Consider the following 23,102-nt stretch of genomic DNA (forward strand, 5'->3'; position numbering starts at 1 on the left):
ACATTATCCCATACCATTTTTAATAATAAAAAAAATACCCTTTATAGACATATTTTTCAGATAAAAATCATATTCTGTATTAAATATTGAATTTAAAGTTAAATCCCAAATTAATGTGTGTAATGTGAATCAAGGTCAAATCCATCATTGTTTTTGCTAATGATCTTTTTGTTGTTCATTCTGAAAAAAAGATATCTCATTTCTTTTCCTTTGGCTCTTTGACCTTTCCTTAGATTCTGACATTGAAACTAAAACGAGACATGTTTGTTTTTAGCCACTTGGGGGAAATCTTAAACTGTAACCAGTCCGTCAGCTCCCCTCACAACTGGGAGCAACCGTTCTACGCCAAGCCAGGTCATTTGGAGACCAGCCTGGAGAACCTCCCACATACCTACTTTGTATCCTGCCCTCTGCACCCCAGAAGGGCATCGGTATATTAATTGGTACAAGCTAGCACCATCCCTGTGCTAATTCGCCTACCAGGGATTTTGGAATCCGTAGCAAGGACACTCTCGGGGACCATTTAGGGTTTGTTTTGGGACACTTAGTATCTGCTAGTGATTGTCACTTCCACTATTACACCACATTCATTTTTTGTATAAGACTCGGGACATTTATTTTGATGATTAAGTTTTATAGTTTATCGCACATATTTTGTTTCAATATTTAAGTTGCATATTGTTTTTATATATCTATAATAGTTGATAGTGTTCCCCAAACCAGTAAACTCTCTGGTCAAAGAGGTTTGAGCTCAGATCATCTTTTCCCCATATGAGATTCTCTTTACCTTTATATATTACCTGAAATTTACTTGTACCATTTATTTACTTAATTAACTTTATATTTTTAGTACTAACCTTGCTTGTCTCCACTTATCAATTTAAATTTATATACTTTGTCCTCTTAATTTGCTTAATTTATTAACTTATTCATATAACTTTAATCTTTCTTTAGTCAATCATAATTATTTAACTTATTTGCTTAACTTTACTTAAATTCATTTAATCAATTTCTAATTATATCTTTGGACGCTATTCCCTTTGAATAGCTATCCATTTTACTTGTTATATTTTTTAGTGACTACGTGTCGAAGCAACGGATTTTTATATATCAAGTAGACCGTAGGTTCACCTTAATGAGGCTAGTGCCTATTTAACTCTTTGAGAGTTACGGAAATTATTCATTGTGAATAATCCTCCCTTAATTATATTCTGGTTCATTAGTTCTATAGGGTTTAACGTTGCTGTACGTATTGCAATCGTACAATTATTTGGTGAAGGTTGTTATTTAACCTAGTATATGTAAGTTGGGGGTATGCTCCATATAAGAGCTACTCCATTACTAATGTAACTATAGATTATATTTATATTACTATAGGTAATTATTTCCCATTGTCATTTTAGAGTTACATAGTTTGTATTTTTCTAACTCAGAGGTTGTCAAAAATCTAAGTAGTTATATTTAATAAATATTTATTTGTTTTGTATATCCATTATTTTTTTTCCCATTTTTGAATTTAATATATTTACTATTTAACAGCAGTGTAAGATACCTGGAAGTTTGCTCCATTCCAACTTCTGGCGCCCATAATTCAGTCTATTTTATTTATCTCCTATATTCTTCTATTTTTATTATATTATTATATTTATCTAATTTATTTTCTGAACATATATTTTTATCTTAAAAGATTTCCCTTTTTCTAGTCATCATCTCTCTTTAGGTTGAGCTACTGTTCTTCGACAGGCATGCAAACGAGCCGTATCCATCCTTGAGTGTCAAGTTGCTCTCTTGCATCTATAGCTAGCCAACTCTATTCAGTTTGCCTCTGTCTCTCCATACTTCCATTATCAGTTCATCACCCTTCCTTCATTCATTTCATCTTATCATTTTAGTTCAACAAATACTACTGCAAAGTAGTATTTTTGTTACATTGGTCTCCAAATGACCTGGCTTGACAACACATTACATTATCCCATACCATTTTTAATAATAAAAAAAATAGTATGTAGTCAAATATCAAAAATACAACACACAACCTGAGATAAGTAGTGTATAATATTCTTAGTTCCATAGTTCCATACCAAATATCAATATTAAACCAACGTACTTGCATGAGCTTACATATTCAAATATATAAATATACAATAATCAACAACCCTTCTATGCTAAGGGGTAGGTGCACAATCTAAAAATTACAAGTAGGATTTTATTAACTGGGTAATCCTACTAACAGTATTAATAATTAATAATGTTGATGCATAATAATTAAAATGCAACATTAATAATGAAAAAAAAATGATAAGCTCATACATAAGCGTACTAAAAAAAATAATTAACCTAATGATTCATAAATTGGAAGTCATCTAACAACCATGCCAAAAGATAAAAATGGAGATATGTACCTGCTCTATCTGGTGAATAAAATATTAAACTAAAATACTGAATCTTAATAAGGATCGAGCTAAAGACAAATAGAGGAAGAAGTTAGCTCAAACAAACCTATAAAGTTAATCTTCTTCCGAAGATGATGAATCAACCTCATCCATGGTGTTATCAGGCAGTAAATCCTTTATGTGAAATTGTCCAATTCGTTTGTTAGTCGAATTGTCCTTCAATTCATACACTAAAGGAGATATTACCTTCACAACCGTACAGGGAATATATTTCTGGCAAAATTTTGCCGAAATAGCATCACCCTTATTAGACTTTACAAAGTTTCGCTTCAACACTCTATCTCCAACGAAGAATCGCAGATCTCTTTTCCTCAAGTTATACTGCTGCTGGTTCCTTAGATAGGAAGTTTTTAACTTCTTCCGAATGTCAGAAAAAATTTGAGGTAGAGTCTGGAGATCTTCTAAGCGATGAAGGTTATCGGATATCTGAGGGAGATTTGTGGAAGTGTCGGAAATTGTACCAAAATAGTCACCAGATAAAGCAACATTTCTACCAAAATTGAGATATGCAGGAGAACATTGGGTAACCTCATGGACAGAGGTCCTTATGGCTTGAGCTATGGAATGGATATATTGATCCCAAGCTCTGTGATCTGGGAATGTATAGGACCTTAGGGCGGTGACGATACTGCGATTCACTCTCTCAGTATGATTGGCTTGAGGATGGTAGGCAGCATTATAAAAGGTCTTCTGGACCTTATATTTAGCTAAAAGATCTTTAAAAGCCTTCGACACAAACTGAGGACCATTGTCACATGACACAATTTGGGGAACACCAAACAACAAAAAGACTTGTTCCTCTAAATATTTCAGAATGGCTGGAGTTGTGGCCTGACGAAGAGGACAAACTACAGGAAATTTGGTGAAATAATCCACAACTACCAAGCAGTAAGTATTACCCTTATAACTACGAGGATAGGGTCCAATGAGATCCAACGAGATCATCTGCCAAGGAAAATTAATGTTCCTAAAGGAACCCATGAGTCCAGCTTGTGGTAAATTACTGGGTTTACAAGTCGCACAAACTAAACACTTAGAAATATACTTTTTGATAGACTTGCGCATGCCAGGCCAATAATATAATTCGGCAATACGATGAAAAGTTTTATAAAAACCAAAATGTCCAGCAGTAACTTCATCATGAAACATACGTAATATGTTCTCCCTATTTGGCGTAGGTACAACTATTTTCCAATCTGACATATTGGATAAGGCCTCTATAGGACTTAAGATATGTTTGTACAGTATATTGTTCTCTACCTTAAAATCAGGATAATTTTGTGGGTCTTGAGTAACCCTATCAATCATATTCTGATACCACTCGTCAGGAGTTAAGGTGGACAAATCTAAGACATTAAGATCATGGACACGGGAAAGAGCATCAGCAACCACTACACCGTTGGCCTTTCGATGAACAATCTTATATGAATAGGCAGCCAGTTTGCATATCCATCGGGAAAGTCTCTGAGATGGGTTTTTCATACTATGAAGCCATACCAAGGAACTGTGGTCCGTAATTATGGTGAAATTACGGCCCTCTAAATAATAACGAAATGCTTCCAACCCATGTATGATAGCTAAGAGTTCTTTCTCAGTGGTGGAATAGTTTTTCTGGGCCTTATTCAATTTCTTACTCGTGTAAGCTATGGGATGTTCCGAGCCATCTTTCAACTGGAACAATACGCCACCAGAAGCAGTATTAGAGCAATCAGTCATCAAATAAAAATGCTCATTAAAATTAGGTGACATCATGACTGGTGCGCTAGTTAAAGCCTCTTTAACGCGCCTAAAAGCTTCATCAGCCTCAGGAGTCCAGGTAATGGTCTGCCCTTTTTTCCTGTTCTTCAGAAGATCAGTAAGGGGTGACAACAAGGTAGAGTATGAAGGTACAAACCGGCGATAATATCCACACATTCCCAATATCCTACGGACTTGGGTGGTGGTCTTAGGTATAGGAAAATTCTTAATAGCAACTATTTTCTCAGGATCAGTCCTTAGACCCTGATTATCAACAACATAACCCAAAAACTTAAGACTAGGACGACAAAACTGACACTTATCCAGATTAATTGTTAGATTAGCTTCCTTAAGACGTAAAAACAATTTATCTAAAATTTCCATATGAAGGGAAAAATCAGGGGTGACTACTAAAATATCGTCCAAATAATAGAAAACATAGGGCTCTAACTGTGGACCAATGACTAAATCCATCAGACGACACATTGTCTGAGGAGCAGACACAAGACCGAAAGGCATGGTGACAAACTGGAATAATCCTTTACCACTGACAGCAAAAGCAGTATATTTCTTGCTCTCTTCACTCAGTGGGATCTGTAAAAAGGCCTTAGACAAATCAATCGAAGAGATGTATTTGGCATTCTGAAGTTTGCTCAAAATCACGTCGATTCGGGGAATTGGATAAGCATCCCTGTTAGTGGTGATACTGTTTAGTTTTCGACCATCAAAGCAGATCCTGAAGGATCCATCCTTCTTCTTTGTTAACCAGAGTGGGGAACAATAGGACGACGTTGAATGTTCTATGATATTTAAAGCAAGCATCGAATCAACTTCTTTTTCTAAATCTGCCTGCCAGGCTTGAGGTATGGGATACTGATATAATCTGAAAGGAGTAGGATTTCCCACCTCAATAGTGTGAGATATTAATGAAGTACGACCTAGTTTGTCATTTGAAGAAATAGTAGTAAACTGAGAGATCATATTCTCCAATTGCCTTTGTTCAGAACTAGATAAACTGGAAAAATCATGAATAGCACTAAGGGTAGACAGATTAAATTCAGATATGGAAAAAGAAAAATCAGAACAACTTAAGGTGCTATTAAAAGCATTGAAGAAGTCCATACCTAAAATTATAGAATTCTGTACAGAAGGAATAACATAAAATGTAATTTTCCTACATAAATTTGCCACTGTGATTTCAATTTGGAGTTTGCCTGTAATAGATTGGACTGTACCATCTGCAGTAGATACTTGCAAAGATGAAATGGGCATAATGGGAATATTAGCATTTTTCAATAAATTTAATGAATGTGCTCCTATCAATGAAATATTAGAGCCACTATCTAATAAAGCTAAACACGATTGTCCTAAAATTTGAATAGGTAGATATGGCCTATTATCATTTTGTTTCATAACTAATAAAGAGTTAATATCTAAATCTAAAATATTTGGTTGGATACAACCATTATATGGAACTACTTCACCATCAAAATTATTATTATACTTAACACTACCAATTAAAGAATTTGTGGCTTTGCAACCCTGTGAATCATGTGCTTTCAACGTATCATGACTAAAACTTAATTTCTGGACTGATTTTGATTTGTGGTGTGTGCTTGTTTCCTGAACGATGCCTTCTTCCCTTTCCGATTGGAAGATGGGTTTGAGTTGCTTGGTGTGCTTGGGCCAGCTGTCTCGTTTTCTGATGGGGTTTGATTCCCTGATTGGGTGTTGGACGGAGAAACGCTCAGGGGACGGACCTCCGACATTTCGTTTCCCGAACACTTGACACAATTTCTTTTGAGGGTATTTTCCCTACCACAACCGTGGCAGAAAATACGAGTTTGTGGGATACCACAATTATTGAACTTATGATTAGACTGATGACAATTCCAGCAAACAACGGAACTAAAAACAGAAACATTACGTTCAGGGCCCTTATTTTGCCAAGAACGTTGTCTAAAGGAAGTTGGCTGAGAAGAAGAATTAGAAGAGGGTCGAGATGTGGATGGAGGCTGAGAAGACCAGGATAACGTTTCCTCCAAACGTTTGCACTTTACAGTGAGGTCATCAATACTCTGGATGTCCATAAGAGCTAACTGCTGATGATAAAAGGCAATAAACATTTTAAGATGATTTTTATTTTGGACAAATCAGATAAAGGAGTGTCTAAACGGCTACACATGCCTAAAATAGTGTTAATGAACATAGTGACAGACTCCCCTGGTTTCTGCTTATGGTTTTTGATTTCATCCAAGAGATCATCCTGGTATGAGTAAGGAAGAAAATCTGACTTCAACTTGCGAACCAGATCAGACCAACAAGATAAATTTCCTCTATTATTCATGAACCAGGTAAAAGCAGGACCGGTAAACAATTCAGCTGAAGCAGCAAACAAATTTTCTTCAGAGACACCTCTAGATACACGAAGACATTCGACCTTTTCTAAAAATGTAATCACATCATTGTGCTGTTTTTCACCGGAAAATGAAACACCCCATTTGTGTACTTGCACAGGTTTGGAGTATGTGAAACTAGGAACGACACTGACTGGAGCATTAGGAGTAGATGTGGCTATGGGGTTAACCTTAGAATCAAGCTCACCCTCCAAGGTAAGGATTTTAAGAGAAACAGACTTTTTAAAAGGTTCCTGCTCTTCTGTAGTACACTGTAACAAGTGTACTCGGCCAGAAATATGAGCTAGACGAGATATTAATCTAACATATTCATTGTCCTGTACAGTTCCCCTAAACTTCTCTATTTTCTTCGACAAGCTATCCAACGTTTCGGATATTCCTTTCCGTTGGTCCTCAAAAGGGATATGTACAGCCGAAAGTTGGGTGAAACTCCTATTGCCTTCTTCTTGCTTCAAAGCACCCCGCAGAAGATTGCGTTTCCTATCGACAGTTGCCGACTCCTCTGGTACTACGTCCCTAATTTTCAACTCATAGTCCAATTCGTCCACCAGAAGATGTTCAACTTTAAAAGCACACATGATGAAAGCAAAAATTATTGACAAGCAATCCAAAGGTCAGAAATATGAAATATACTTAAGTTTGTACGCAAAATATATAAGTACGGAGAAAATATTAGCAACACACCAACAAAATCAAAAATGGCCAGCAAAATATATGTATCAAATAAATAAAGTAAATAAGGTATAATCAAGTAAATATAGTACCTAAATATTGGAAAAAAAAATTAATTATTATACTTGTACTAGAAAAAAAAATATGTAAGTATTAACGTTGCTGTACGTATTGCAATCGTACAATTATTTGGTGAAGGTTGTTATTTAACCTAGTATATGTAAGTTGGGGGGGGGTATGCTCCATATAAGAGCTACTCCATTACTAATGTAACTATAGATTATATTTATATTACTATAGGTAATTATTTCCCATTGTCATTTTAGAGTTACATAGTTTGTATTTTTCTAACTCAGAGGTTGTCAAAAATCTAAGTAGTTATATTTAATAAATATTTATTTGTTTTGTATATCAATTATTTTTTTTTCCCATTTTTTGAATTTAATATATTTACTATTTAACAGCAGTGTAAGATACCTGGAAGTTTGGTCCATTCCAACTTCTGGCGCCCATAATTCAGTCTATTTTATTTATCTTTTATATTCTTCTATTTTTATTATATTATTATATTTATCTAATTTATTTTCTGAACATATATTTTTATCTTAAAAGATTTCCCTTTTTCTAGTCATCATCTCTCTTTAGGTTGAGCTACTGTTCTTCGACAGGCATGCAAACGAGCCGTATCCATCCTTGAGTGTCAAGTTGCTCTCTTGCATCTATAGCTAGCCAACTCTATTCAGTTTGCCTCTGTCTTTCCATACTTCCATTATCAGTTCATCACCCTCCTTCATTCGTTTCATCTTATCATTTTAGTTCAACAAATACTACTGCAAAGAAGTATTTTTGCTACAAAAGCTGGGCAAAAATTAAGTCTAATATCTAAGGCTCAGCCAAGAAAGTTATTTTTTATTATTTAGCTAATGCCTCGACAACTAATGGCCATTGGCATGGTAGGTACGGTGAATTCTTGCAGTTATGTAGCTAGTGTCATGTGTAGTGTGTGTGTTGAGTAAGTGTCTTGTTACTTTGCAAAGTCGACGTCATTGTCTTTGCAAAGAGACGCTAATTTTATCCGAACAGCCAAGAAAGTTCTTGGTGAAAGAAACATTAGTAAAAATAAATCGCTCCCAAGACGAAAAACTCCTTAGTTTTGTACAGAAATAAAGGAAAAATGTAAAGAAAAGAGAAAAGCTTATCTAAAATACATGTCAAAAGACATTTACTCGTAAGAGGAATAAAAAATGATTTTTATGGTTTTCAAAAAGAAATACGGAGCTTCATAAGAGGTCAAAGAATGGAGGTAAAGGAACATAGAACCAAAACAGATAGAAAGGGATACATAGATTGTCTATATAAAAAACCTCTATGACTCAGAGGAAGAACAAATGACGCTCGAAACAAAAACATTAGAAATTGCCACAAATGAAGATATTAATATACCTAAGTATACAGGAAGTGCAAAAACCCCTTGAAAAGCTGAAAAACAAAAAAGCTGCAGTTATGGACGGAATACCAAATAGGCGAGCGGCAGAAATCACTAAAATTACGTTACACTGACCACGAAAATCAACTTCAAGTTGAATGACCAACTTTAGTTATTATTTATGTTTTCGAGGACGCTAAATCAGAATGTCGTAGTTTATTTTTATCTAGAATTGGTGGAACATGTTCAAAAATTAAATTTTATGCAAAAATGCGAAAAATCTATTTTGATAATTTTTCAATTTTACAAAAAATATATATAGACCGGGCAGTATCGTCGCCCCCGCTAGCGCAATTATTCCGATTCGATTTTTTTGCACAAACTTACTCAAAAAGAGGTCCTTATAATATATCCATAGGGTGCCGGGCGGTGCCGTGGTCGAAAAATTTTTTAAACAATTTTTTTTAAACAAATTCACAAAAATAATTTTTTTATTTCCAACAATTTTTTTTTAGATAATTTGGGTCATTCTAAGCAAAAAAGGTCTCCTGTCATTTTTCTCTAAAATTGACTGTTGTCGAGTTATACGCGATTACAAATTTGAAAAATGCGAAAATGGCCATTTTCGAGGCTTCATAACTAGATTAAAACTGATTATTATGAAATTCAAAAAGTGGCAAAATCAAGATTCAAATACCTTCTTGAACGTCCTGAAGAGATTTTTGTCACTATTTTATTACAAAGCTGTTATTTTTAGTTATTAACAATTAGCGGTATAGTCCAACTGTATCGTCGCCCCCGTTAGCGGAACTATTTCGATTCGATTTTTTTACACAAACTTACCCAAAAAGAGGTCTTTATATCATATCCACAGGGTGCCGGGCGGTGCCGTGGTCGAAAAATTTTTTAAACAATTTTTTTAAACAAATTCACAAAAATATTTTTTTCATTTCCCACATTTTTTTTAGATAATTTGGATCATTGTGACTAAAAAAGGTCTTTAGTAATTTTTCTCTTAACTTGACTGTTGTCGAGTTATACGCGATTAAAAATGTGAAAAATGCGAAAATGGCCATTTTCAAGGCTTCATAACTCGATTAAAAATTATTATTATGAAATTAAAAAAGTGACAAGATCAAGATTCAAATAACTTCTTCAGCGTCCTGAAGAGATTTTTGTCATTATTTTATTACAAAGCTGTTATTTTTAGGTATTAACAATTAGCGGTGTAGTCCAACTGTATCGTCGCCCCCGTAAGCGGAACTATTTTGATTGGATTTTTTGCACAAACTTATTCAAAAATAGGTCCTTATAACATATCCACAAGGTGCCGGCCGGTGCCGTGGTGTAAAAATTGTTTAAACAATTTTTCGACCACCGGCCGGCACTGTGTGGATATGTTATAAGGACCTATTTTTGAGTAATTTTGTGCAAAAAAAACTAATCGAAATAGTTCCGCTAACAGGGGGCGACGACACAGTTGGACTATACCGCTAATTGTTAATAACTATAAATAACAGCTTTGTAATAAAATAATGACAAAAATCTCTTCAGGACGCTGAAGAAGGTATTTTAATCTTGATTTTGTCACTTTTTGGATTTCATAATAATCATTTTTAATCGAGTGATTAAGCCTTAAAAATGGCCATTTTCGCATTTTTCAATTTTTTAATTGCATATAACTCGACAACAATCAATTTTAGAGAAAAATTACAAGAGACCTTTTTTGCTCAGAATGACCCAAGTTATCTAAAAAAAATTGTTGGAAATGAAAAAATTATTTTTGTGAATTTGTTTTAAAAAATTGTTTAAAAATTTTTTCGACCACAGCACCGCAAGGCACCCTGTGGATATGTTATGAGGACCCCTTTTTGAGTAAGTTTGTGCAAAAAAATCTAATCGAAATAGTTCCGCTAACGGGGGCGACGACACAGTTGGACTATACCGCTAATTGTTAATAACTATAAATAACAGCTTTGTAATAAAATAATGACAAAAATCTCTTCAGGACGCTGAAGAAGGTATTTCAATCTTGATTTTGTCGATTTTTGGATTTCATAATAATCATTTTTAATCGAGTTATGAAGCCTTAAAATGGCCATTTTCGCATTTTTCAATTTTTTAATCGCATATAACTCGACAACAATCAATTTTAGAGAAAAATTACAAGAGACCTTTTTTGCTCAGAATGACCCAACTTATCTAAAAAAATTGTTGGAAATGAAAAAATTATTTTTGTGAATTTGTTTTAAAAAATTGTTTAAAAATTTTTTCGACCACAGCACCGCATGGCACCCTGTGGATATGTTATAAGGACCTCTTTTTGAGTAAGTTTGTGCAAAAAATCGAATCGGAATAATTGCGCTAGCGGGGGCGACGATACTGCCCGGTCTAATATTATTTCTTATCTACAAAAAAATGTGGCTATTGATTATGTACTATAGAAAGTAACTACAACGTTAACGGGGTTTAATTATTTCATATGGCCAATGAATCTCTATATATGAAAAAACCGCGGAGTTCTACCATTTAAAGGGGTGCGTTTTTGAAAAATGGGTGAATTAGTTCCTGTGCACATGTTACATTAGGGTGAGATCTATGCACTTTTGGTACAAACACGTCTACATAAAAATTGTTTCTGGTTAAATTTCCTTTCTAAATATAACTTTTTAAAGTCAAAGATACTTTTTTTTACAAAAATATATTCAAAAGAAAAAGCACAAAGTAACCCAAAAGAAAGAAATTTTGATTTTGTCCCATAACTTTTGTCCACGGGGATATAGGTATAGACATTGCTTCACTGAAAAAGAAACTTATATGTTTTATCTTTAAAATGATGTTCGGTAGAGGTTATTAGGGTTTACAGTTTTCGATATATGATTTTTCAAAGTTCGCCACTCACAGCAATTTTGGGCAATTTTCCTTGTTATTTCGCAAATATTGTTTTGTAACTTTTTTCTACGTAACTTTAGGCATATGCAATGGTACATGTAAGAGGAAAAGATATCAATTACCTTTAAAATTTTCTACTGCAGCGGTTCTCAATCTTTTTGTGTCATGTACCACCAAATACTTTTTATTATTTTTGGTACCACCTAACTGAAATACATATCTAACTAAGTGATCTAATTAACTATAATAGTGGTGCTGATTTTGGCTGTTTTTGCGTTTTGTGTACCACCTCAAAAAATGAAATGTACCACCAGTGGTACATGTACCACAGATTGAGAACCGCTGTTCTACTGTATAATGTTGTACGACTTCTTTTAAAGAGGTTATCTTTTTTAAAACTTTATACTTTTAACGAGTTTTTATATTTTTTACGATTATTTCTTAAATTTCCCATTATAACTTTTTTTTCTACAGTTCGGTATATATTATACAATAAAAAAGAAAGCTTATTCTGTTTACTTTAAAGTGGTGTATTAAAAAACATTCTAGGATTATTTTTAAATAAGATACGCTTTTTCAAAATGTAATAAGTACTTGCAACGAGTTTTGATTTTAGGATTATTTTTTAAATTCCTCATTATAAGTTTTTTATGTGATTGTGTGTTATGATTGAATCTTATTTTTTATAGGTAATACTTTGGATCCACTTAACTCGGCCGGGCCAACTTCAAAATATGGATTAATTCCAATATTTACTGTCAAAGCTCCTGCACCACAAGCTGGTGTCAGAGGAAGATATTGAAGTTAATGCTAACGAAGAGATGGACTTTGATTTTGAAATTTTTTTAAATGTCTTTGTTATTAAACATATTTGTTAAATATAAATAATATTATTTTATTTTATATTATATTATAAAAAATCTTTAAAAGTATAAAACCTTGAAAAACCATAATCTTTTTTAAAAAAAGTCGTACAACGTTATACAGTAAACCATTTTAAAGGTAATTGATATCTATTCCTATTACGTGTACCATTGCATACACCTAAAGTTACGTAGAAAAAAGTTACAGAACAATATTTGCGAAATGACAAGGAAAATTGCAAAATTGCTGTGAGTGGCGAACTTTGAAAAATCATATTTCGAAAACTATAAATTCTAATTACCTCTTAGACCAGTAAGGATCTGTTTTTAGGTGGATGTGAGAGGTGGATATCAGATTTTTGCGGATAAAGTTAGGTGATAACTTCGTTAATAATAATTGATTTATGCTCCTTCTCAAGTATGCCCGGAACATTAATAAAAAAAATAAAATATTTAAAAATTTCAAAAAATTTCGTTTTTTTTCTACTTTTTTTGCTTATAACTTTTAAAAACTATTCATTTTAGAACAAAGTCCTATAGGAATAAAACAAAGATAATTAAATTTTCCATCAGATTCGATTGGTTAAAAATGTCTTAATTTATCAACCTTGGTTCAAAATAGCAATAAATATAAAATAAGGGAGCAAAACAAGCCTGTTATTATTCAATGATTTTCCATCACTTAGGTTACACTTGGAACCTTCCTAATTCGCATAGAAAATTTTTGTAATGTGCTAAAACCGTAATCAAATTTCATTAAAATTGACTTACTAGATTTTGCATAATAATTTTGCAATCTAAACTTTTTTTAAAAAATTAAAATTTTTTAAAATCTTGCACAACAAAAACTAGAACATACAAAGATTTGTCAATTTTTTTATTTATAAAGAAGTACTCCACCTATCCAATTCACTTTACAGAATTGAAATCGGATTATTTAAGCATCCTCAGCAATGTTTTAAAGTTATAAACAATTTTTTGGCTTATAAACAAATTAGTGCTGTGGCCAGGAGGGGGTGCTACGGGCTCCTTTATTTAGACGGACTTACCCAAGTTTTTTTATGTATTTTGACCCGTGGAACACGAATTTTTTGGGTAACAGTTGATCCGGATGTCGATAAGATTGTTATAAACAAAGAACTTGAGGAATTACATAAAATCGATTTTTCGCAAAATAAAACATTTTTTTGTATTTCTTGAGTAATTCTAAGCAAAAAAATGTTCTCACAAGTTTTTTCGTAGGATGCATAGTTTTCGAGATAAACGCGGTGGAACTTTCAAAAAATCGAGAAATTGCAATTTTTGAACGCGAATAACGTTTGATTAAAAAATAAAATAGCATTTCTGCTGACAGCATTTGAAAGTTTAAGTCAAATTATACCGGTTTTAATTATTTGCATTGCTAAAAATTAATTTTTTTATTATTAAACAAAGCTATTTTTTTATAAACCAAAATTTTTTTTATAAATTTAAAACATTGCTGGGGCCCCTTAAATAATCCAATTTTAATTCTGTAAAGTGTATTAGATAGATAGAGTACCTCTTTAGCAGAAATGGTAATACCTTAAGACATTTTTTACCAGTCGTATATCATACAAAATTTAATAATCTTTATTTTATTGCTCTACGACTTTGTTCCAAAACGAATCGTTTTAAAGTTATAAGCAAAGAACGCAGAAAAAAATCGATGTTTTTCGAAAATTTTAAATATTTTAATTTTTTTATTAATGTTCCTGGCATATTTGAGAAGGAGCATAAGTCAATTATTATTACTGAAGGTGTCACCTAACTTTATCTGCAAAAATCCGAATGCCACCTCTCACATCCAAAAATAGATGTTTTTTCGCAGATCCTTACAGGTCTATCTACTAAACAACATTTTAAAGAAGAAATATGTAGGTTTTTTTTCTGTAAAGCAATGTCTATACCTATATCCTCGTGGACAAAAGTTATGGGACAAAAAACAAAATTTCTTTCTTTTGGGTTTCTTTGTGCTTTTTGTTTTGAATATATTTTTTTTTTAAAATATCATTGATTTTAAAAAGTGATATTTAGATAGGAAATTTAACCAGGAACAATTTTTATGTAGATATGTTTGTACCAAAAGTGCATAGAACTCACCCTAATATAACCTATGCCCAAGGACTAATTCACCCATTTCTCAAACACGCACCCCTTTAAATGGTAGCACTCCGCGGTTTTTTCATATATAGTTGTCCATTGACCATATTAAATAATAAAACCCCGTTAACGTTGTAGTTCCTTTTAGCTACTTTATTTTGAATATAATCAATAGCCTAATGCCAACGTCTTCTTCACTTTTACTCATTTCTTACAGAAAGTTAATCTCACTATACTTAATGGGTTCCGCTAAAGTTCACAAAATTTTTCTCAAAAGAATAATAAAAAATCTCGCAGATAAGACAATAAGATTGTTTATTTATCTAAAATAATAAGTGGCTAGAAATGGCACACTTTCCCCCATTTTATTCAAGAAAAAATTAAGAGAATGGCGTTATCTATGCCACTCTACAAGCCACATGTTCAGCGTACTTAAAAGAAATTACCCATTGTCACGAACGCGTCGTGCAGATTTCAGATAGAGACAGGGCCGGCTTAAGGAGTAATTCTATTTCGAATTAGTACAACAGTAACATTTTATAAGTATCCAATAAAATTATGTTATATTTAGTTTCATACTGATATAATTTGTGATATAAACTAGATTTGAATTTAAATATTTTTATGCCTTTAAACGTTAAAATACTAGGGGAAAAAAGTATGCTAAATTTGCAGTTACTCGAGCGTTATGGGGACCTATTGGGTTGTGAAGAGTAGGCCCTAAATCCAAAAAAAGTTAAGATAGGTTTTCCATAAAGTAGGGGACTTTCCATTTTTTAATTTAATTTTCCATTTCCAACAATCATTTTTTCCGATTATAGCCCATCTATCAATAATTCGAAAAAATGTCTTGAATAAAAGTTGCTTATTTTTACGTAAATAATCCAAATCTGCAATAAAATTTGTAGGCTCCTATATAAAGATTTTAAAGTAACCCCCCACCTCCGTTGGGGGTCGTGTTTGGTGCCATTCGATGAATTCTTCAAAAATATTGAATACATGTATTTTTTAGTTTTTCGAGCTGATGTTCAATTCGCAAAATATCGCGGGGTTCGTATTTAAAATTTTAAATTTATGGCCCTCCCCTCTCCGTGGGGGTTGTGTTTGATATCATTCGATAGATTTTTGAGAAATATTGACTAAGTATTTTTTAGTTTTTTGATCTGACGTTCATTTCGCGAAATATTCGCTTTTTTTGTGAAATTTCATGACTCACCCATTTCCTTACGCCCCGCTCAAATCGTCAGATTGTTGAAATATACACTGTTTTGCATGTATTTAACTTACCTTACCTTGACAATTTAGAGTTTTTCTAAGGATAGATTTTTTTTCGGGCCCCCCTAACGAACTACCCTGTATGAAAAGTCAATATATGGTAGAGGTACATTTATAGAGTACAAGGTTTCTCTTCATGCGATAATCTGACGCTCGAGTAACTGCAAAAATCCCCGCTTGAGCTCCTTTACCAAAAGCTTTATGATGTTTGATAATAATATTAACGTGGAAAAATATGGTTTTAGAGACACTGCTCTAAAGTGGTTCAGTTCATACTTGGAAGACAGATCCTAGTCTGTATCAATCAATGAGCGCTACTCTAGTAATATCTTTATTAATTCTGGCGTACCTCAAGGCTCTGTCTTGGGTCCAATCTTTTTCTGGATTTATTTTAATGACATAATTAACCTCTAAATTATTAATGGCAGGTTTACTATATTTGCAGATGACATTACAATTTTATGGCAAAATAAGGACTCAAAGGCACGGACCAAGATTATTAGTATTTATATTATAAAAATCTTAGAGTGGTGCAAAGCTAATCATTTGACATTTAATTTAATTCAAAAGGCAAATTAATTTCTTTTAAGAATGATTTAAACAACATTACTCTGAACAATGAAGGCATTTGTTCTGACACGGTAAACAAAGTAGGCTTCTACATTGATAATAAACATAAATTTGAGCAACACACGGTATATTTAAGCAACAAGATATCATCGGGTGGGCTCAGTGAGAGCTCAGGCGGTACATATCTGACTTCCTACGCAGATAGGCCGAGGGTCGATTTCCAGCGCCAGCGAGAACATCTAGACATTTTTTAAAATGTCTATAGGTCTCAGGTCGATTCAGCCTGAATAAAATAAGTACCTTGGGTAAAACCAGGGGTAAAAATAGGTGGTTGAAGCGTAGCACTGGGCCAGTTACCTTGTTTGTATACAGCGGATCTTCTTCATTTCAGCAGAATTTTTATGCTACAAAAGAGAGCACTCAAATATTTATGCAAGGTCAAGTTTGGTACATCATGCAGGCTTGTTTTCCGGAAATATGGTATCTTGACACTTCCTTGATATGTTATATCCTTGAAATAGCTTGCTTAATTTTTAATTACATAGAGACGATATTCGGACAGATTCCCTTTATAACACAAGTCTAACTTATGTTATTCCACTTCCAATTCTCTCTTCTAATTAATTAAAAAAATCATTTATTTACACTGGAAAAAAGTCGATACCTACCACTCGATATAAGATCCTCAAGCAATATTTTTGTATTCCGAACAGTAATCAAAAAGTGTTACTATAGTATCGAAGAATTTTTTGAGGATATGTGCGCTAATTGGTTTTTATAGAAATTCTCTCTCTCTCTCTCTCTCTCTCTCTCTCTCTCTCTCTCTCTCTGAGAGATTTTTATTGTCTCTAAGCAGCTCAGATATGTCGTAAGGACGGTTGAGTTTACTTCTCATTTCCTGGAATATTTGGTATTCAGTATATTTTAATGGGTTTGACACTGGTTGCATTATGGTGGGTTTTCTCTTATGATTCGGTAAATATGTGTATGACGGGTGTGACCCAGTCGGAGTCGAGTAAATATGACTTGTTTATTTTTCTAGTTAACACAAAAAGCATGCATTTGTAAAACGTTATTAGTTTTTCGGAACATTGCGACCAATTTTAAAGCTTCCAAGGATTATGTACAGTTCTGCATTGGGCATAGTCCATTTGTTAATCAGTTAGTTCAGCTTAAATTATTTAGTAATGATGAGTACTAGAAAAAATTGCCACGTCCATGATTTTTGTTTCATCTGTGTAGATATTTGTGTAGTCGCTAAATATTTCCATAATGTCTTTGAAGTGGTTTAATATTATGGTTGGTGAGGATTAATGTTCAATAAATTTTGCTAGATCAGTAATCATTCGTGATTTATTTAAAGTCCATGGAGGAGGATGGTATATTGTCGGTAATTTTATGCTATATTTATGAAGTAATAGGTTAATTCGTTCATAAAAAGGTGGATCAAATTGAGGATGAGATGAGAAGTAGTGGCTGAAATGATTTATTTTGAACAATTTTCAAAATGAAATAAATAATATTTTTTTTGTAGACCATCATGATCACGCTCCGTTGTTTCTGAAAAGCCTTCCCTGTGCTTGTTTTATCGTTTGTGTGCATGTGTTTTTATTGAAGAACTATAATATTTTAGTCATATTATGTGGTCGATATTTGAGCGGGTTATAATAATTGATATACATAGTACAAGTTTACTTCTTATTTTATCGTAATTTTGTTACCACAGTCTATATTCTGTGTCTGTTTTTTATTATTTATTTTTATGCTTCGGCAGTTTCCATGCTAACTTAACTTGACAGTGCTTTTAATCTTAGATATCTACTTAATTTGTCGTACCCGGAAAACTATATGTAGTTTGTGAGCCCATTATTTAACCTTGTTCACTTATATCTATCCATAAGTCCTCGAGAGTGCATCTATGGAAGCAGTTTAAGCAGGCTAATAGATCTGCATTGTTCCATGTTCTGCGTGGGTTCGCAGTTATACCTGTCGTTATTTCTGTTCAGCAGGACCCGTCTGATAAGGTCTGGATTAGCCATTGCTACGCCGGTTCTTACCCTAACAAGACAAAACATTCCAGGAATGTACTATCAAAGTTCTATTAATGTTTGAATGTGTTGGACATTCAAGGAATATTCGGTGAAAATCTGATTAAACTATTGGCGGAGTGTTACCTCAAGACATTCTATGAACATAATACCAATGTCCTATATTCTAAGAGAGGCCATTTACTATTCAATTTGCGTTCATTTTCAAATTTGCCGCGTGTGCGTGTGTATCTAGTATCTATGTAAGGTCGCGTGGTCATCACATTTCATGATAACCTAAAAATTTCTTGTTGGAAAATGCATAGATAAAGAATATTGGGAAAACGGAAATTAGTGGCTCTTTTTGCTGTTCTGTCTGTTACTTTTGCTCTGGCTGGATCTCTTTTGTTTAAACAATTATGCAAGTTTTATAAAATCCTTTTTCAATTATTTTCTTTATTCTCTATGAAATGAATTATTTATGCATATTATTACCTGTAAATAGTACCTATTCCTTTTAATTTTTAATTGTAAAGAATAGAAACATTACAATTCATTTTAATTTTTTTTTAGAATCAGCTGAAAGTGGTCTACAAAAAACCAGGAAGGAAACGTATAACCTTGTGGCTATGAAAGGCAAAAGTAGAATATAAAAAGTGTATTGGCTAATTGGAAGAAACTCCACATTGTCGATGCATAATAAGTTATTACTTTAAAAACAAATATTAAGACCTGTATGGATTTATGGATGCCCAGTATGGGGGTGTACTGGACCAAGTAATGTAAAAATTATACAAAGATTCCAGAACAAAATAATGAGAAATATTGTAGATGCTCCTTGGTATGTGACAAACAGTGATCTCCATAAGGACCTAGGAATGGAACCTAGATAATCAGCGAGAAGGTGGCAAGAAATCACGAGCAACAACTTCATAAGTACGAGAATATTAAGGAAATCCAGCTCCTTGATACTACTGGGCAAACTAGAAGATTGAAGAGAACAAAGCCTTTTGAACTAGTTTGAGTGATAGGTGATAGTGAAAAGCAGAGCATAGTGCTTGTGTCCCTGTGTATGTTAGACTATTGCACGATCTTGTTAGATTAGATAAGAGACGCTATGGGGTAAGCCATTTTAGGGAACAGTAGTAATTTAGGTTAAATTAAAATTGGTCATTGGTCAGTTATGAGCAGATTGTAATTGTAATGTACAGTTCAACACAATGAATCATCATCGTAGTGATGATTATGTAAAAAAATATATGACAAGATTTTGGGCAATAAAAATGTTTATATTTATCAAGGATGTATTATTTGGTATGGCCACATATACTTCTGGTATATCGTCTGTGATGTGACAATACCTCCTATCTGCTTTTTCATGAATTTTGTAGGAGACGAAAAACCATTTTTAGGGTCCCTGTTTTCCCATGTAGATTTTGACATGTTTTGTATTAAATAGATAATTGAATTTACTTCAAAACATGTCAAAAAATATCATATGAAAACAGGAGGTGACTGTAAAAAAACGTTCTTGTGCTTTTGAGGACATTCCAGGAATGTTTTCAATGTCCTGTGTGTACATTCTAGGAACACACGTGGAATGTTTGGTGTTATTAGGGTAAGTATGGCATGCGCCAGGTCTACAAATCGCGTGAAATCTCACTTTGTCGAGTTTCCGTTATTGGATAACAGGCTGGAGATTTATCTGTCAAGGCGCTAAGGAAGCAATTTATTGATTTTAGTCTGCTTTGTGGAGTTTATCCAATGGGTTGGTCTCATGTAGCCGATATTCAGTCTGCACTTTTCGTTCAGGCTGTAGCTCTATTTGTTGGCTGTAGCTCTGAACAATTGTATTGAACTGCACCCGTACCACTCCCTTAAATTTCGTAACCAGGTAATCCTCCTAGTTCCCACATTTCTCCTTCCCTAGATTTTTCCTTGGATTGTAAGTGTTAGCAGGGAATAGTTTTTCCCTCTCATTATGTGGCCAAGTTTTCTCGTTTTTATGACTTCGCATTCCTTCCCCATCTTCAGCAAAACATCTTGATTTGTTATTCTCCCTGTCCATGGTATTTTCCATATTCTCCTGTAGCACCACATCTCGCACCATTCTCATTAAGGCTGAAGTTAGTTATTTACTAACCCCAGTTACTATTGTTAAGTTCCATAAAATTTTGTTATGAATATCTACCTCGTTTATTTTTCTTCGCAATGGACCTATGTGGTTAACAGAATAACAGAATAGAGCCTGATAGGAAGAAGGAAGATAAGCGGATCCCGAAGATCTTTCAGAGATGAAGTGGACGAAGCAATGGAAAGAAGAAATCTACAGGAAGGAGATTGGTAAAGCAGAAAGAACTGGAGTGGACGGTTGAGTGAATGAATACAGTAAAAACTATGGAAATCCTTGGTATATAATATATACCTATATGTTCACAAGACGTCTAGTGTAACTTAGAGGTATTTTGGTTTTTCGGTATGATCAGCGTGGTGTTTTACCAGGTGATGTTGAATGGCCTTTTGGTCTATAGCGATTGAAAGTGAATAGCGCAGACGTAAGTTTTAGTTGTATTTTATCTTAGCGAATTTTCTTTATAAAATAATCAGACATTATTTCACACAAATCAAGGCAGCTTCTAATTTTTGTTCCGTCTTTCCACTGGCGTACATCTTCTGCAGCATGTTTGTGTGGTTTCCATTACTCTTAGGTAAGTCGAAGAGTGCAAGATTTTGCTGGTGCAAGTCCTCCCAGATCTGAAAATATGTAGCTTACTGTGGCATGATTTTAAGTAGACTGCTCTGACTGTCGCGGTGCAGAATATCATATCTGCAGCTTATATAGGGGGCAGGAGTGGTAAGTCTATGCGTCTATCAGTCTTTCCTATGTTTTAGCAAAACTATAACTTTGCTTTAAATCTTTGGAAGGGAAACGTGGAGTTCAAATTGGGGGAGAACCTATTAACAACATCAGATATGCAGACGACACAGCGATCATGGCTGAAAGTATCGAGTATGTTTATCAAGTCTTTATAGATCGAGTCACTAGAGAATGCTACAATATCGGATTTGGCATAAAGGCATCAAAGTCAAAATAACTTGTGGTTAATAACTAAGACGTTGGCCCTGTGCAACTAATTGACAACTAATTGGCAATAGGATGTGGGATAAACGAGACCCAAATCCTGAGGAAGAAATTAAAACTCGGATAGAAATTGAAAGCGAAAGAGGAGCATTTATGAAACTTAGATCTGTACTGAGCAATTCTCAGATTAACTTGCAATTAAGGATCAAGTTCCTGCAACGTTACGTGTACCCTATATTATTAAATGGACGTGAAACCTGGATCATGAAGGTTAATAATGGTGAACAAATTTTAAGCCTTCGAGATATGGTAATATCGTAGAATGCTCAAAATATCATGGGTTCAACGCATTGCAAACATAGAAATCTTAAACAGAATAGGTCAAGGCGAAGGTGACTTGATGAGGATGATAAAAAAGAGAGAACTTGAATACCTGAGGCATATAATAAGAGGCAGCAAATACTGGATACTGCAGTTAATACTCAACGTAAAGATAGACGGAAAAAGAGGAATTGGTAGGAAGAAATATTCGTGACTCCGAAACCTTCGTTAATGGACTGGCTTATCAGAAGATGAATTGCTACATGTCGCGCAAGATCTAGAACGATATCGGCAAATTGCCATGGAAGCTGCCCACGCCTAAAATTTGGTCACGATACTTGAAGAAGAAGATCAAGGGTAACAACAAGCCGCAAGCCCTTATCCCTTGCCGTACCGCTCCTCCATAGGCCGATCAGACACCAGTTTATTCCAGACCAAGTCGTAGATTCTATAGAATTTTATACTCCGACGTTGGCCTTTTTATTTTTCAATGACTGGGTCGGGTCTCGAACCTCGATCGTAAATCCACTAGATTTGTCGATCGAGCGCGCCTCAGCCCACTGAGTAGTTATGTTGAAAAAGTAACTATTCGTTACAAAGTACTCGTTACTTACGAATGCCGAAAGTAACGATTACTATACAGAGAGGCAAATCGTTACTTTCATTACTCTGATTATTTCGTTACTTCGTACCAATCGTATCAGAGCTAGTAACGACTATTGTATCTACTTTTATTACTTTGATTACTCTGATTACTTCGTACCAATCGTAACAGAGCGAGTAACGACTATTGTATCTACTTTGATTACTTTGATTACTCTGATTACTTCATACTTCGTGACGATCGTTATTATATCAGAATACCCATACAAAATACCTACCTACTGAGAAATACGATTCCCGATATGATTACCGGAACTCAAATGCAAAAGTAACAGAAGTAATCATAGTAATAAAATCATTTTTATCCCTTAAACAGATCGGTAAAGGTCGTTGTTATATCGGAAAATCTATACAAACCTACCTACTTAGAAATACGATTCTCGATATGATTACTGGTACTCAAATACAAAAGTAACAAAAGTAATTATATTAATCAAAGTAACGAATACTGTAAATGATTACTTTATACAAAATACCTACCTACTGAGAAATACGATTCTTGATATGATTACCGGTACTCAAATACAAAAGTAACAAAAGTAATAATAGTAATCAAAGTAACGAATACTGTAAATGATTACTT

The 23,102-nt window shown here is 33.8% G+C and overlaps 1 protein-coding gene across 4 annotated transcripts in view; it reads right to left on the reverse strand.

The window, feature by feature from the left end:
- LOC114339639 (serine-rich adhesin for platelets) overlaps positions 1-23,102 on the reverse strand; it is a 1,513,912-nt gene that overhangs the window by 719,973 nt on the left and 770,837 nt on the right. The gene's annotated exons all lie outside the window — the stretch shown is intronic.

This window comes from Diabrotica virgifera, chromosome 4 (genome assembly GCF_917563875.1).
Source record: "Diabrotica virgifera virgifera chromosome 4, PGI_DIABVI_V3a".
NCBI lineage: Eukaryota > Metazoa > Arthropoda > Insecta > Coleoptera > Chrysomelidae > Diabrotica > Diabrotica virgifera.